Below are 15181 nucleotides of genomic sequence, written 5' to 3' on the forward strand. Positions count from 1 at the left end.
CCGAAACTAATTCTGACCTCCATGCAGGAATTTCTTTTTTCTAGGACAACACCCTCTCCTCAGGACCCTTCTCATACATTGTAGGCAGGAGACTCAATCCTACTTAAGACATAGAAAAGCCAGAGATCAGAAGTGCAACTCATGGATAAGTGGACAGGCCCTCATGAATTTCTCCTAACCACGCACTCACACATTTCTAACCCTCATTCACCACATCTGAAGAGGAAGGACACCACCAGAAGATGATTGTCCTGCTCATCCTGAGAATCCACAGTCCCTGGTTAGCTGACAACCTCTCTACAAATCTCACATGTCTGTTCAGGAGACAAGCCCCAGATGGAACATACCAAGCTTTCATGTGTTCAATTACTGTTCCTCTTGACCTTCTCTATCCCTCCCTCAATCCAGGTCAGATTCCTTTCCACCTGGTTACAGATTGGGCTCTCAGTTTCTGATCTCCATCATCAGGTAGATGGCTGGGACTTCAGAGGGCTCCCTCTGCTGAACACTGACTAACTTGGAAAATTCAGGCAGCCATTCAAAGTACCTGGCAGCAGTCTCCTAACCTACTCAGATCAGGGGGGAATGCTGCCATGCTCAACCGAAAATGCCTCCTTCCCCCTTCTAACCAGGAGAGTCCTGAGATGTTAAAAATCAAGGCTGAGAAGAGAAAATATGTCTCTTCTAGAAAGAGAAGGATTCGACACCACTCCAGACAAAGGCAATGGAGTAGGTAATGGAGCCAGATGGCTACTGGCAGGAGAAGCTGAATGGGTGAGACATCCACCTCATGTATTGGTGCCCTACATGACTTTTGTGGGACTCTCCACAGAGTAGATTGGGCTCCCTAAAGATGTGGAATGCAACCATCACCCCAAAGGAGACCGTGTGCCTTGGCCTATAGATGCATTCTTGCAAAATAAAGTATCCCCTTTTCTGGCCTATTCAAAATATTTCTTGAGTTGAAGGGATGCTGGCCCCTGATCTCTTGCCCCCACTGTAAGTGTAAAGGGAAGACTCACACTTGCTGTACAAGCTGCCACCTGTCACCCACTTCCTTGGTCTTGAAGGGTCTGAATCATCTGTCACATCCACTAGGGGACCCACTGTCCACACTTTTCCCTTTCTGAGGTGGCCTCTTCATTTTGATCCTTTCTGCAGTTTGTGAGTCTTGGGCCAATCACCATCACAAACATCTTAAAAGAGAGTGCAGGCCTGGCATCAGAACACCTGGGCCAGGAAGAACAACAAAAGAAAACTCACTTTTTTTTAACCTAGGGAAATATTACTTCAAGGGTGTAACATATTCTTGAGGCATTGGTGTCATTCTACTTTGACAGAGGAAGAGTGCCCCCTGAGTACCTCTTCCCACTTTCTGGAATTGGGATGGTAGTAGAGTGTTTTCTGTGTGAACAAAAAACTTAATCACAGTAGAATACACTAAGATGGTTATTCTGCACCTATTTTATAAATTTCATGAGAAAAAATTAAACGGTCATAACTACTACCCAAAGTGGGGGTGGGGGAATGTAGTATCCAGGAGCAGCTCTTGGTTGGGTCATCACCTCTAGGATTCCAGCTCTCCTTTAGCTTGATTTGGATCACTTTACATTTCTACCAGGACACTTAATTTACTGAGAGCCATGTTGCCTGCTCAGAAAGCTGACACCTGTGAAGACTTGTGTTGGAGCTTCTTTTAGGGCTTCCTCCGATGTCATCAAATAAATATCTTGTGGCATTTTTTCTATATTAAAGGGTAGGCTAATTGACAAGTCCCCTCTCTCCCCACCCCCAAAAACAAGCAAACAGTGGTTTTATGTGAAATGAGATACCTCTCAGTTTTTGAGAGCTGTTCCATTTCCTTAATGACTGGTTGTCTCAGTTGTTGGGGTTAGTATCAAGACTTCCTGGAAATCTTTATCATTTTCCCCATATTTTTACTGATGCAATATGGCTCAGTTCCCCTACCCCTACTTCTTGCTCCCTTTTCTCTACTCATCTTTCCCACATTCCTTTTCCTTTTTGTTCTTTATTTTTTTGCATATCAGAGAAAACGTACATCCAATATTTGTGCATCTAAGTTCTTTGGGGATGTTGATGTGTAGGTTTTTTTTCCTTGATGTGTCCTTATCTGGTTTGGGTATGTGTGCAATGTTGGCTTTATAAATGTGGAATGTGTTCCATCCCTTTGTATTTCATGAAGTAATTTGAGGAGTTTTGGCATCACTTCTTCTTCAAAGATTTTTGGTAGACTTCAGCTGGGAGTCCATCCAGCCCTGAGTTTTTCTTTGTTAAAGACAGTAATGAAAAGCCTTCCATCTCATTACAAGTCCTTGGTCTGTTTTGGTTTTCTTTTGCTCTGGATTCAGTTTTGGGAGATCCTATTTATCTAGAAATGTATTCATTTCTTCTAGGTTTTCCAATGTATTGGAGTACAAGTTTTCAAAATAGTCTCTAATGATCCGCTGGATTTCTGTGATATCTATGGTGATTTCACCTTTTTAATCTCTAATTTTATAAACTTGGCTTTTCTCTGCTTTTTTCTTGGTTATTTTAGCATGGGGGCTTTTCAATCTTGTTTACCTTTTTAAAGAAATAACTGTTTCATTGGTCCTTAGTGTTGTTATGTTTGTTGTGAAGTTCATTAATGTTGGCTCCAATTTTATTTCCTTCCTTCCTTCAGTGTTTGCTCCTCCACCATAGCCTGGCTTTTACACCATTTCCCATTTACACAGTGCACGCTGTCGACTTCCTCAGTAGAGGGTGCTGAAGTGACACCGCAGGAAGCAGAGGCCTCTTGTGGTTAAGCTACTGCACCATTGCTCTGTGATGCTGGTATGAGTCCATGTGAGGGCAGCGTGGATCAGGTGAGGAGATCCTCAGATCCTGAGGAAGGCTTTGGTCTCCAGGAAAATTTCCCAACACTTTCCAAGCTGATCTTAGGTGATGGTGCCCTCCAACTGTAGTGGGAGGCACCTGGCTCTGAGTTCAGAACTTGGCAGTCCCTGGCTCTACCCATGCCCACCTGAGTTGTAGCACACCAAACACACTGCCCTTACCAGGCACATATTCCCAAGGGTCCCCCATCCCTTTCTGTTCAGAGGACGCTGTGAGAGCCATGGCTGCTGCTCCCTCAGGTAAGGAAGGTCAAGGTGGGCTGGGGAGTGGACAGCCCTGGATGCTCCTACCATGTGGTCACCCATGCCCACCGGCTTGTCCCCTAGAGATGAAGACCTAGCATAAGGCAGAAGCTGTTGTAGAGTATTGAAGCTGCTGGTGACCTTGAGGAAGAAGGTAGGTGCAGGCCACACATCTGGGAAGGCACAGCCAACTTGGGTGGGGGCCAATGGTTCTTAGAGGGGTGCTCCCTGGTAACAGGAGCTGCCACACTGTAGGCAGGCACACCCAGGATGAGCATCTACCTCTGGAGGCCTGGAGGGGTGACCATGTGTTTAGGGTTCTGGGGCTGGATGTATGGGGTCCCTGTGGTGTCTTTAAGCTGTGTGCAGGGTTGGATGCAGTGTGAAGATCCTCCAGGTTGGGGGCATACCTTGAGGTGTCTGGTTGGGACCCCCTGTTGTGCAGGAACAGTTGTGTGGGTCTCAGTGAGGGGGCCTTAAAGGAGAGACAAGCTCCTGGGGACAGGTAGGCCTGTTTGGAAAGGACCATGTTGAGTGGGCCTGCCAAAGAGGGCCCAGCGTTCAGCAAAGGAGAGGTTCAGTTTGGGGACAAAAAGACTCCCTCCTGCACACACACAGTCGCAGTACCCAGAGCCACCACCACCAGGAGTCAGAGGCCACTTCTTGGGGGTCTCAGGTGTGTGGACTGCTCCATTGGCAGGCAGTGTCCCATCATCTTAACCACCTTACACAGGAGAATGACAAACAGACTTCTGCTACCCTGCTGCCCATTTACTGTCCCTTGGGCCATGGTGGAGATTAGTCCAGCCTCTGGATTTATAGCTAGTCACCTCTGAGTTCCCTGTAGAGGTAGGGAACATTTATAGTGGCGGGGCTGAGGATGGCATCTGCAGGTCTGGACTGAGTGTGCATGGGTAAACACACGGCTGTGTGTGTGTGTGTGTGTGTGTGTGTGTGTGTGTGTGGTATGCATATGTGTGGATTTTGGGCTGCAGTGTGTGAGTATGAGAATGTATGTGCATCTGTCTGCAGATGTCCAAGTGCATTTCCAGACATTGCATGTGAATTGGTGTGAACTGTTTTTGTGAGTTTGTTTAGTGTAATGCATGAGTATATATGAATAAATAAGGCTATGATTTGTGTGTGTGTGTGTGTATGTGTGTGTGAGATTTGCCCTTCTCTTGTCACCCCCCACCATTGCTCAGCCTGGCACCCTTTTGCAGCCATGTTTGCATCTTGTGAGCTGTCAGCTCGAGATCTTGCATGGTGTAGACATTTTGGGCCAGCCTGGTCTGTGTGTGTGTGTGTGTGTGTGTGTGTGTGTGTGTGTGTGTTAGGGGTGGCATCATGTGGTAGACGAACTGAGCACTACTGAGGCTCCCCTCCCTGTGCAGATGCAAATTGAGCACTTACTCACATGCTTTCATTGAGAGTACAATCCAGTCTGAGGACAGGTAGATAAATAGTAAGTTCCATGGCAGAAATGAAGGTCAGAAAGACAGGGAAAGGGCTCACCAGAGGTGGTGGTCAGCTTGGCCTCGCTGAGGGGATAATGATTGAGCAGAGCGTTGAAGGAAGGGAGGACATACACTTGTTCAGGAAGGGTGTTCCTGGCAGAATTATCAACACCTGCAAGATCTTGAGCTGGGAAGACAGAGTAGGAAGGTGGCCAATGAAACCAGAGCAGAGTGAAGGAGAGTGATGATGCGGTCAGAGAAAGAACAGGGTCCACCTTGCAGAGTCTCATGGCTGCTGAGGTCTTTGGCCCTTACCCTGGGTAAGATGGGAGCCCTGGGGGAGTTTGGACCAGAGGAGGAACATGGAAGTATCAGGGACCAGTAGGAAGGAAGCACGGTCACTAGGGTGTCAGGCCAAAGAGGAATCTTCGGCCTATTCTTTGCAGAATTTTGCCTCTGGGCTGGGAACCCCAGGCTCAGCCTCCACTTTTCAGCATTCAGAGTAAGGGTGGCAGAATCCTTGTTCATTGAATGGGCACAGAACTTCCAAGAAGGACATTTCTGGGTCCCTTGAATCCTGTAGGATTGACTCAGTTGAGCCTGTGTGTAGGCTCATGGGGGCAGAACTTCTCATGAATAATGCAGTCCCACCCATATGATGTGTTTTGAGGCTGTTTCAGGACTCTGGCAGCACAGCTCCTGGGAGCTTTGGATAGTGTTGGGTGTCTGGTAGCCTTGATCTTCCTGGTTATCAATAGTGAGAGTGGCAAGAGGGGCCTGGCTTTCTTGTTTGCTTGTGTCTCCTGTGCCATGCTGTTGGGTCTCCCTGCAGAAGCCTCATGAGGTGCTGTAGTAGCTTGGGCGAGGATTTTGTCATGGGTTAACAAGTAGGAAAGGGCACTTTTGTCACCCCCAGGGGCCTGCAAAATTGCTAAGGCTTCAGACACCTGATGCAAGAGGACATGGCCTGAGCCTTGTTCCCAGGCCTCTGTCCCTAACAACCATGTGATTCCTAAAAAGTCCCTGCTCACATCCCCCTGTTCCTGCTTTCTAAGCACAGGAGGTTCTAGAGCTGACCACCACCTCTGGTGAGCCCTAGGTTCTAGCCACCAGCTGGCACCACGCTCTGTGACTGGTCCTCCCTGGAATTTGCCAAGGTTGTACTTAAGATATAATAAAACAGCAGCTGATAAGGCTTGCTTCCCTCCAGGAAACCCAGGATTCAGTTAAAGACATCCTGAGTAAATAAAGGCATAAAAACAAACAAACAAAACAAAAAATTGCCATATGATACCTAGCTGTTCAATAGACAATCTCATTTAACCACCCCCATGCTCTGTGGAGTGAACAACACACCTTCACTGGTGCATTAGAAAACTGGGACAAGGACATGGCAGGTATCTTGCCTAAGGTCACAGAGCCAGTGAGTGGTTCACCCAGGGATCTGGCTGTAATCCATGCTTTACATTGCTCTGCAGCTGCAACCAACAGCCCACAGGTGGTTTTGACCTATGCTGGGAGTGTGAGTTGGAGTTGGCAAAGGGCCAGAGTTTGGAATCAGACAGTCCTGGGTTCAAATTGTGGTCCTGCCCATTGAGTAGCACCTGAACCTCTGGAATGACAGTCTCTTTTCCCTTGTGCAGCAGTGTTGCTGACCTGTCCTACTGGTGCCATCTGTATGCAGGAAGGACTGCTTCGCTCACTCCAGTGGGAGCAAGATGGACTCAGCTGCAGGGGGTCAGTTTCTGCCTTCTGCTTACAGATGACTTTGCAGATGCTCTCAGAGCATGAGCTTGATCACCTGGATAAGCCCTTGGTAGGGGTGCTGCAGGCCCCAGAGCTGTGCTATATGTTGAATGCAAGGGGCATTTCTTGATGTCCAAAGGGATAAGCTCTTTGGGGGGAGCCTCCTGATCCTGCCATGGAGTTGCCCTGAGCCCTTGGGTGAGGGGTTTCAGAGTTGTAAATTCAGATGGGTCACCGTGATTTTCTTTTAGTGATATGAGAAGATGGAAGATACATATTTTTATGCTTTTTCTGTTCCTGATGATTTAGGAGCTCAGATTGTGGGTGTTCTATGGAATGCAACAGTTGCTGCTATACTAAGGCAACATTGAAAAATCAGATAGCTGAGGCCCTAGGAGTCAGACACTCAGTGATACTTGGGTCTTTGAAATCATTCCCTGTAGTTATTCTTCAGTCAATTATGCTTAATTAGTAGACTAGAATTATAGAATCTTCAGTTCATCAAACATCAATCCTAAGTGCTTTGCCTTGTCTCATATAATCTTCAAGGCTGACTTCCTCTTGTGTAGGTGAAAGTAGCAACTCCTCTTTATTAGCAAGGAAGTTGAAGCTCTGAGGGTTTAAGGACTTGAGCCAAGGCCAGACAGCTATGAAGCAGCAAAGTGGTCCACCTTTCAAATTGGATGAACCCTAACAATGTTAGCTAGATCAATAAGTAAACAAGCATAACTTTACAGGAGAAAGAAAGGCTGACAAGTGGATTGCTTTGATTCACATGTTTGGGAATCATGGGCTGAACACAACAGATTCAGGCACAGCTTTATCCAGAGGTTGCAGTGTCATCATCAGGACACTGCCTCTCTCCATCTCCTGACACTGCCTTCTTTGCCCACCCTGTCTCTGGGGGTGGTGGCATGTTGCCAAGCAGCTTTAGAGACACAATCTTCTAGTTTGGCATTGGAGGAAAAGACAGTGTCCTAATGATGATAGTGAAAGTCATGGGCCAGCCTGGGTCACTGCTTCTTCCTGCCCATCATGGTGGGATGGATTGATCTCAGTGCTCAAGCCTGGAGGGGCTGAATCATTGTGTGAGAGGAAGAAAGAGTCACCCAAAATATTCAAGGGTAAATGATGAGACAGGGAGATGAAAGCCAAGCAGGCAAGCCACAGATGTCCCCACTGAAGGGGTGAGAGCAGCTGCATTTAGAAAACAGCCCCTTGCAATAGAGGTGGCTGATTTTGCCCCTGTGCCTGTCTTTGGTCTTAAGTGCTGCCTGCAGGCTGACTATTTGCCAGGTGTCCACTGGATCATGTGTGCAATCCCTGATATTGTACAAACAGACACCAACCAGCTTTCCTGGGTACCTCCAAGTATCCAGAGTGTAGTACCAGAGCCTGGTTCAGATTGCCCAGGTCTTAATCAGTGGAGGCAGTTGTAACTTCGACCATCAACTGTGTGGCTTTGAAACATCAGAAACTGATTTCTCACAGATCTGAATGCTGGCAGGCCAAGATCAGGGGGCCAGGATGGCAGGGAATGGTGAGGGCCCTCCCTCAGGTTGCAGCTGACCCACTTCTCATTATATCCTCACCCTATGACTTTTCCCCAGCTTCCAAGCCCTCCTTTTCAATCCTGGGTGAGCTGTGGAGACAACAGTGAACACAAGGAAGGCCCCTACCCTCTTGGAGCCCACAGTCTAGAAGGAGAGACCGAGCGAGGACAAGTAAACTGATGAAGAAATAGGATGAATTCAGAAATGGTTGAGGAAACAGAGGAGACAGAGGGTCAGGGTGTTCCTAGGTGGCAGTCAGAATGGGCTTCTCAGAGGAAGTGTCATGAGTGCTGAGAGCTTATTGATGGACAGGAGCTGCTGAGCCAAGAAGTGGGAAGGGCAGCTCAAAGGTGCAAGGCAGCAAGCAGCTGGCAGCCTCTGAGGGAGCAGGGGTGGAATGGAGATAAGTAGGGACAGCCCAGGGACAGAGAGGGAGAGGTGGGCCACCCTAAATCTGAGTCTCCCCTCAAGGCTTTCTGAGGAGGTGTCAGGCAGGGTTTCTGAGCTGTCACCATCAGACAGCTTCTCTATAAAGACCCCAAAGCCCCTTGAAGACCATGCTATGCTGAGCTTGGAGAGAGGCAGGTTGGGAAGGAGGTGCTGGGTCTGTTTGCCCCAAGCTCTGGTTGCCTGCCCTCAGCCTCTCCCAGTGCAGAGTGACAAAGCACACTTCTTCCTCCTCTTGTTTTTTACTTGATAACTTTGTAGAGAATTTTTAAGCTCAAAATTGAGGGGAAGAACAGAGATTTCCCAAATGCTCCCATCCCTGCCCAGCCTCTGCCTCTGTCACTATCACTACCCACCAGAGAGGCACATTTGTTCCAGTTCAGAAACCCACATCATTGTCACCTAGAGTCTGGAGCTAACCTTAATCTTTCCTCTTGATGATGCACATTCTGTGGGAATGGACAGTTGTAGAATGACATGAATCCACCTTTGGCCATGACCATGATGTTTACTGGCTGTGATCTGAGGAAGCAGGTGCGTTGGCCATCAGGACAGAGCAACCTGAATCCATGTGGAGCTTCACTGATGCAAAGTGCAGTCTCCTCACAGGCCTGATGGGCCTTGCCTTCCTAGGTCAGCAGCATCATTGGAAACTTGGGAATGGTAAAAGTGACACCTACATTGCATGGGTGCTATGAATCTTTGGGCTCACCCAGGAAGCACTCACTTCCAGGAGGCACCCATAGGGGTTTGTTGAATGAGTGAATAACGGTACACTCTTCCAGACTTGGTGTGGGACAGCCTGGATTTGAATTCCCACCCCGGCACTTGTAGCTGAGTATTCTGTGGCAAGTCATTTCATCTGACCATGACTCATTTTCCTCATCTCTAGAGGGGGATATACCCATCACATTGAGTTACCATGAAGAGTTGAAGAAACCATATCCATGAGCATGGGCCAGAAACACAGTGGTAGGAGGTGCTACTAAAACAAATGTATGCACACTTACTATGCAGCAGCTACTGTCTTCAGTTCTTGAAAGGTACTGTATTCCTCCCAAAATTTGGACATTCCTCAGAAGGTGCTGGAGCTGCTGTGTAAAAGATGTGTATTGCTTCCAAGTCCTGGCACATGGCCATCTCCTGCTTGGTGCTGGGAATTCTGGGAACTCAGTCAGCTCTGGGGAAAGTAGTGTTTTCAGAGGAGCATCCTGCCTGGATGTTTAGAAAACCGAGTAGGATGAGCCCCAAGAGTGTCTGCCTCAGGTCTGGTTCTGTGTAACTATAGGCAGCCTATAGCTCTGGCCTTACCCTGTGGGCATATCCCCTCCCTGTGAGAAAGTTCTCTGCCTCAGGCCTCACTACTCTGAGGCTTCAGGAAAAACAATTTCCACATTTAGGAAGGAGTCTGTGGATTGCATCTGGGAGCATTCCAACCAGAATGTAGCCAGAATAGGGACACCTGGAGAGAAACGAATAGGGTCCTGGCCCTGAATAGCTAGGCAGTAGGTCGTTTGGCTCAGTCATCACTCAAATGCATGTGTAGCACCACCATGGGCCATCATTTGGCCTATTATTTAGGAATCAATGCAGACAAACCTTCTAGTCCTCCTGGAGTTCCAGTATTGTCAGGAAGTTAGTCAAGCCCACCAGCCATCTTGGCAGATGAGGGGCACAGGATGTTAGAGGTGTCAGCCTCCTCGCCATCTCTAGGTATAGAAACCTGCAGCCAGATGTTTGTGAGGAGTAGCTTCAAGGAAAGAAGGGGGTGTTCTTTGGGCCAGTCAGGAGGGCTCCTGTTTCTTGGGGAGCTCTTATAAATGATGGCTGGGCAAATCCCAATTTCCACCCTGTGTGATTTCCCGCAGAGGACTCAACTCTGGGGTTTACCCTGTAGAAAGAACATATTGTTCTGCATTGGATTCTGGGCACCAAAGGAACAGAGTAGTGGTTGGGGCCTCAGAGCCAAGCCCGGTGTGGATCCCTTTCCAACACAGCCAATCCAAACCCAGGTTGCCACTACTTTTCTGTACAGAGACCAGAGAGCAAGTGTGGGGCGCCCCTTACCCACACATGTGCCTCACAGGTTGCCCTTTTGATTTGGTGCATGGACTTGCCTGGCTACTCTTTGGGAACCCATGATGCAGGGACCTTGGGAGGTTCCAGTTAAAAGAGAGGCCCTGTCCATCATGACTCCCTGTTTCACTGCACATTCCACAGCACCCTCTGCTCCATCATGAAAATGCAGCTGTACCTCTATCCAGAATATTTTTGAGGTCCTAAGACTTGGACAACCTGAAGCTTCTCAGGGCCTTCCTGTTGATCATTATGCCTGAATCAGAGGGGAACTTCCATGTCCTTCCCCAGCTGAAGAACACAGATCCTGTAAGTCTGAGCTCTCTGATGATGGGGTCTGGGGTGGATGACTGAAGGTGTGTGCAGAGGAATCTCAGCTGGTGCCCCTGGGATCTGCCATATGTTCCCAAGACACACAACTCTGACATCCTTCAGCTGGTGGAACCTAGTCTGGGAAGATGGCCAATTGTGGAGGAGGGCCAGGACTATTCTCAGAGGCAGGGTTCTAGTGTGAATTGAGAAAGGCCCAAGGAAAGTCAGTCATGTTGGGTGTTTTCTCCTGCAGCTCTAGCACCATATCAAGTGATATAATTGCCTCCAGCAGCTGTGGCCCAATTTACTTGCTTACATTTGGGGGAGCATATCATCACATTCCCTGTGAAGGAGGAGAAATAGCCCTCAAAATCAGAGGTTGGTCCTACACCAGCATTGACCACACAGGAAGATATGGAGCCACCAGTGGCCACTGAACCTTCAAGAAGAGGAGGAGGCTTAGCTGCCAATAAGCAAGTCAGTGGATATTGAACATTATCTTCCACTTGGTATATATGTATGGTACATATGGTGCTCCAAGCTGCCATCCCATCCTCTGAAAGAGAACCACCTTTCCTGGCAGCAATATAAATTCAGGGTCCAATACAATAGAGGCAGGAGGTCAAGAAACTATTAGGCCATAGCCCTCCACATCTCCTAGAATGCATCCTCACTTCCCTAGTTCTAAACTTTTCAAAGGCATCTCCCACATGTGAGCTCCTGAGCATTACCCAGTGCCAGAACCTTCAGCACAGCTATCCTTCCCCTCCCCTCTGAGATTATCTATTTTATTTTATTTTTAAAATTTTTATTGTTGGTTGTTCAAAACATTACATAGTTCTTGATATATCATACTTCACACTTTGATTCAAGTGGGTTATGAACTCCCATTTTTACCCCGTATACAGATTGCAGAATCACATTGGTTACACATCCATTGATTTACATATTGCCATACTAGTGTCTGTTGTATTCTGCTGCCTTTCCTATCCTCTACTATCCCCCCTCCTTTCCCCTCCCCTCCCCTCTTCTCTCTCTACCCCTTCTACTGTAATTCATTTCTCCCCCTTGTATTTTTTCCCTTTCCCCTCACTTCCTCTTGTATGTAATTTTGTATAACCCTGAGGGTCTCCTTCCATTTCCATGCAATTTCCCTTCTCTCTTCCTTTCCCTCCAACCTCTCATCCCTGTTCAATGTTAATCTTCTTCTCATGCTCTTTGTCCCTACTCTGTTCTTAGTTACTCTCCTTATATCAAAGAAGACATTTGGCATTTGTTTTTTAGGGATTGGCTAGCTTCACTTAGCATAATCTGCTCTAATGCCATCCATTTCCCTGCAAATTCTATGATTTTGTCATTTTTTAATGCAGAGTAATACTCCATTGTGTATAAATGCCACATATTTTTTTTATCCATTCGTCTATTGAAGGGCATCTGGGTTGGTTCCACAGTCTTGCTATTGTGAATTGTGCTGCTATGAACATCGATGTAGCAGTGTCCCTGTAGTATGCTCTTTTTAGGTCTTTAGGGAATAGACTGAGAAGGGGAATAGCTGGGTCAAATGGTGGTTCCATTCCCAGCTTTCCAAGGAATCTCCATATGCTTTCCAAATTGGCCCCACCATCTATTTTATTTCTCTTCAGATCGTATAAATCTTTTGCCTTTTCTATTTTATTTTTTGTGATGCTAATTATTATGGCATTGTAAGTATTTTTAGTGGCATTCTTTTATGTTGACCTAGAAGTGCTTAATCCATTCACCAGGCTGTGCCACAACCAGTACTGCTTAGCTGCTGATGGAGCCCATGTAGAGCTCATAGGTGCTGTGAGAGAGAATACAAACAGGCCATTCAGGAGGAGGTGAGATAGATGCCCCAGTTATGGAGCAGAAGGGACTGACTAATGAGTGTTGAAGATTTTTAGGCCATTATAACTCATACTATGATCTATTTTAACTGTCATGTGGCACTACAAATCCCACTCATATGAGATAAAAACCTTAATATGTACATTCTTATTGCTCCACAGATCATGGCTCACCATCCTCTTAATCTTCAAGACACAATATTGAAGTTAGAACCATTAATGACTCAGTAATGGTCTGTACTGTTTAAATAAAAGGAAGAGTCTTTACGTTTTGCGCTTCAAATAAAAAGCTGTGCATCTTACACTACTTTGTCACACTGAGAATGCAAAGGAAATGTTCAAGAAGGAAATTAAAGTGCTGCTCCAAGGCATATGTAAATGACTAGAAGGCAAAAAATGCCTTATTCCTGATCTGGAAAAACTTTTTATATTCTGAAGAAAAGAAGAACACCCCACGTTCTATGAAGATGAAGCCAAATCCAGATAAGGCCACCACTTTAGATTGTTATACTGACAAGAGAAGTGAGAAAGCTGCAGAAGAAGTTTGAAGGTGCCAGAGTTTGGTCCATTATGTTTTTGGCAAGAGGCCCCTCTCCATAAAATAAAAGTGCAAGGCAAAGAAACAAGTGCCGATGTAGAAGCTCTTGCAAGTCATCTAGAAGGTCTTGCTTAGCTATTCGATGAAGATGTGTTGTGCTTTAGGTAGTAGGTGTCCTCAGAAGCTCATGGGTGAGCCAATACAAGAATTATCAGTGAAATGATTCAGTTCTGAGAGCTTTAACCCAATCAATGGTTAATTCCCCTGACAGATATGAACAGGCAGCAGGCATGGAAGGGCATGTGCTGAACCCTTCCCAAGCCTGGAGGTACAGGTGGCACCTGCAAAAGCATCTAGTGGCTGTGAAAGAAGTCTGGTTTCTGGGACTGAAGCATATAGAAGCCAAACTCAGCATTCCACAGCAGGGTTTCACATTGGACATTCCCAGTGACCAGGAGCAGTGTCAGAATCCTGTAGCAGGGACATCCATCTGTGGGGAGAATGTCAAACAGCAAGCCTAGGTGTCTTAAGGCAGTTTGAGGAGCCCAGATGTATCAGTGGCAGGATGGAGAATTGGCCTCAGGCTTGGAGGACAGCCATGGGAAGGAGCCTGGGCAGTGAAGCCTTGGCGTTTGGAATCTGTGGAGGTATTGGTGTCTGAAGTTCAGTTATGGCAGTGGTGGCAAAGGCAACTGAGGAGTCTGTAGGTGGCAACGTCAAGCCAGGCATCCAGAGAGTTGCATTCTCATCCTCTGGTAGTGGCAGGAGTCTGGTCCCAGTGCAGTGATGGTGGCTGCGGCATCACTGGTGGCCCTGTGGGGACTCCAGTGGCTTCAGTGTGGAGCTCTGTTAGTGGTGATGGTGACAGCTTGGGACAGCAGGCCTCAGAGTCAGAGGGTGACTGGAGGCTATGATGGCCTCTGCAGTGGCTCCTCCAGGCAACTGGTATTGCTCCTGGTAGGGTCTGCCTGCCCACAAAGCAGAGCGCAGGAGCCTGTGGTACCCAGATACCTGCTGAGGACCTTATGCTGCCCATTCCAGCAATGCCTGGCATTGGCCTTGAGTCCACCAGGCTGCTCACCTAATCCTTGAGTTCACCCTGCCCCTCCCTGAGTTGCAGCCTCTGAGGGATGAGTAGGCCTGCTGCCAGCTGGGGCAGCCTTGGGAGAAGGCACCCACCCTCCCCAGCTACATCTCCCCTGGGCTGTGGTAGCAGAGTGCAGAGGTGGGAGGTGGGGGGGGCCTAGAAAATCCTCATCCTCCAAGTGCATCCCTGGGGTGGGACAAGGATGGATGGCACAGGTGTCAGTGGGAGTTCAAGGGTAATGAGTTCTCTGCCTTGGTCTTCTGCCACCCCCAGCCACAGAAATGCACTTTGGGGGTGAAGATATCCTAGGACCTCTGCTTTCTGCACCAACAGTCCATGCAGGATGTGGCTGGGGATGGTGAGGTTCTCTCCCAAGACCACCCTAACCTAGCAGACAGCCTAGTTCCTCAGTAGAGAGGCTATATCAGGCGATGGGGTCAGCAGACACACAGTGGGCTCATGGCCAGAGTGAGACATGGCAGTTGTGGGAAGCATAAGGTCCTGGGCAGCTGCCTGGGTACAACCGCCTCCCGCATTCTTCTTCCTGAGCAGGCCAGTCGACCAGGTGCAAGACCAGGGCCTGGAGCCTCCACCACAGAGGACATCCCATCTACTGGTTATCTTATCACTCTGAAGCCCACTGTTTCATGCCCTTCCTGCCATGCCTGCCTGGAGCTCTTCGCTGCAGCCAACCAGACTCCCCACATGGCCACTGGATGCCACCTTCAGTGTCCTGCAGCTGGACCCCAGTTACTTCTGCTAGATGAAGATTCTCACTGCTGGATATTGCCTGTTGTTGCTGCCCCTGCTTCTGAACTCTTATGGTGCCACCACCATTGTGCAGCACTCAAACTTCCAAACTCCAGATGGACTCCAACACTGCCCACCAAGGCCCCAATGTCATTGTACTTTACCCCACACCTGGTGCCCGACCCGTATAGACCCGTATACTGAGGCTGG

At 47.9% G+C, this 15181-nt stretch overlaps 1 pseudogene; it reads left to right on the forward strand.

Annotated features, from left to right (window-relative positions):
* Positions 1-15181, forward strand: part of LOC144256457 (phosphatidylinositol-3,5-bisphosphate 3-phosphatase MTMR3-like) — a 109800-nt pseudogene that overhangs the window by 8823 nt on the left and 85796 nt on the right.

The sequence above is a fragment of the Urocitellus parryii genome, chromosome 8, assembly GCF_045843805.1.
Source record: "Urocitellus parryii isolate mUroPar1 chromosome 8, mUroPar1.hap1, whole genome shotgun sequence".
NCBI lineage: Eukaryota > Metazoa > Chordata > Mammalia > Rodentia > Sciuridae > Urocitellus > Urocitellus parryii.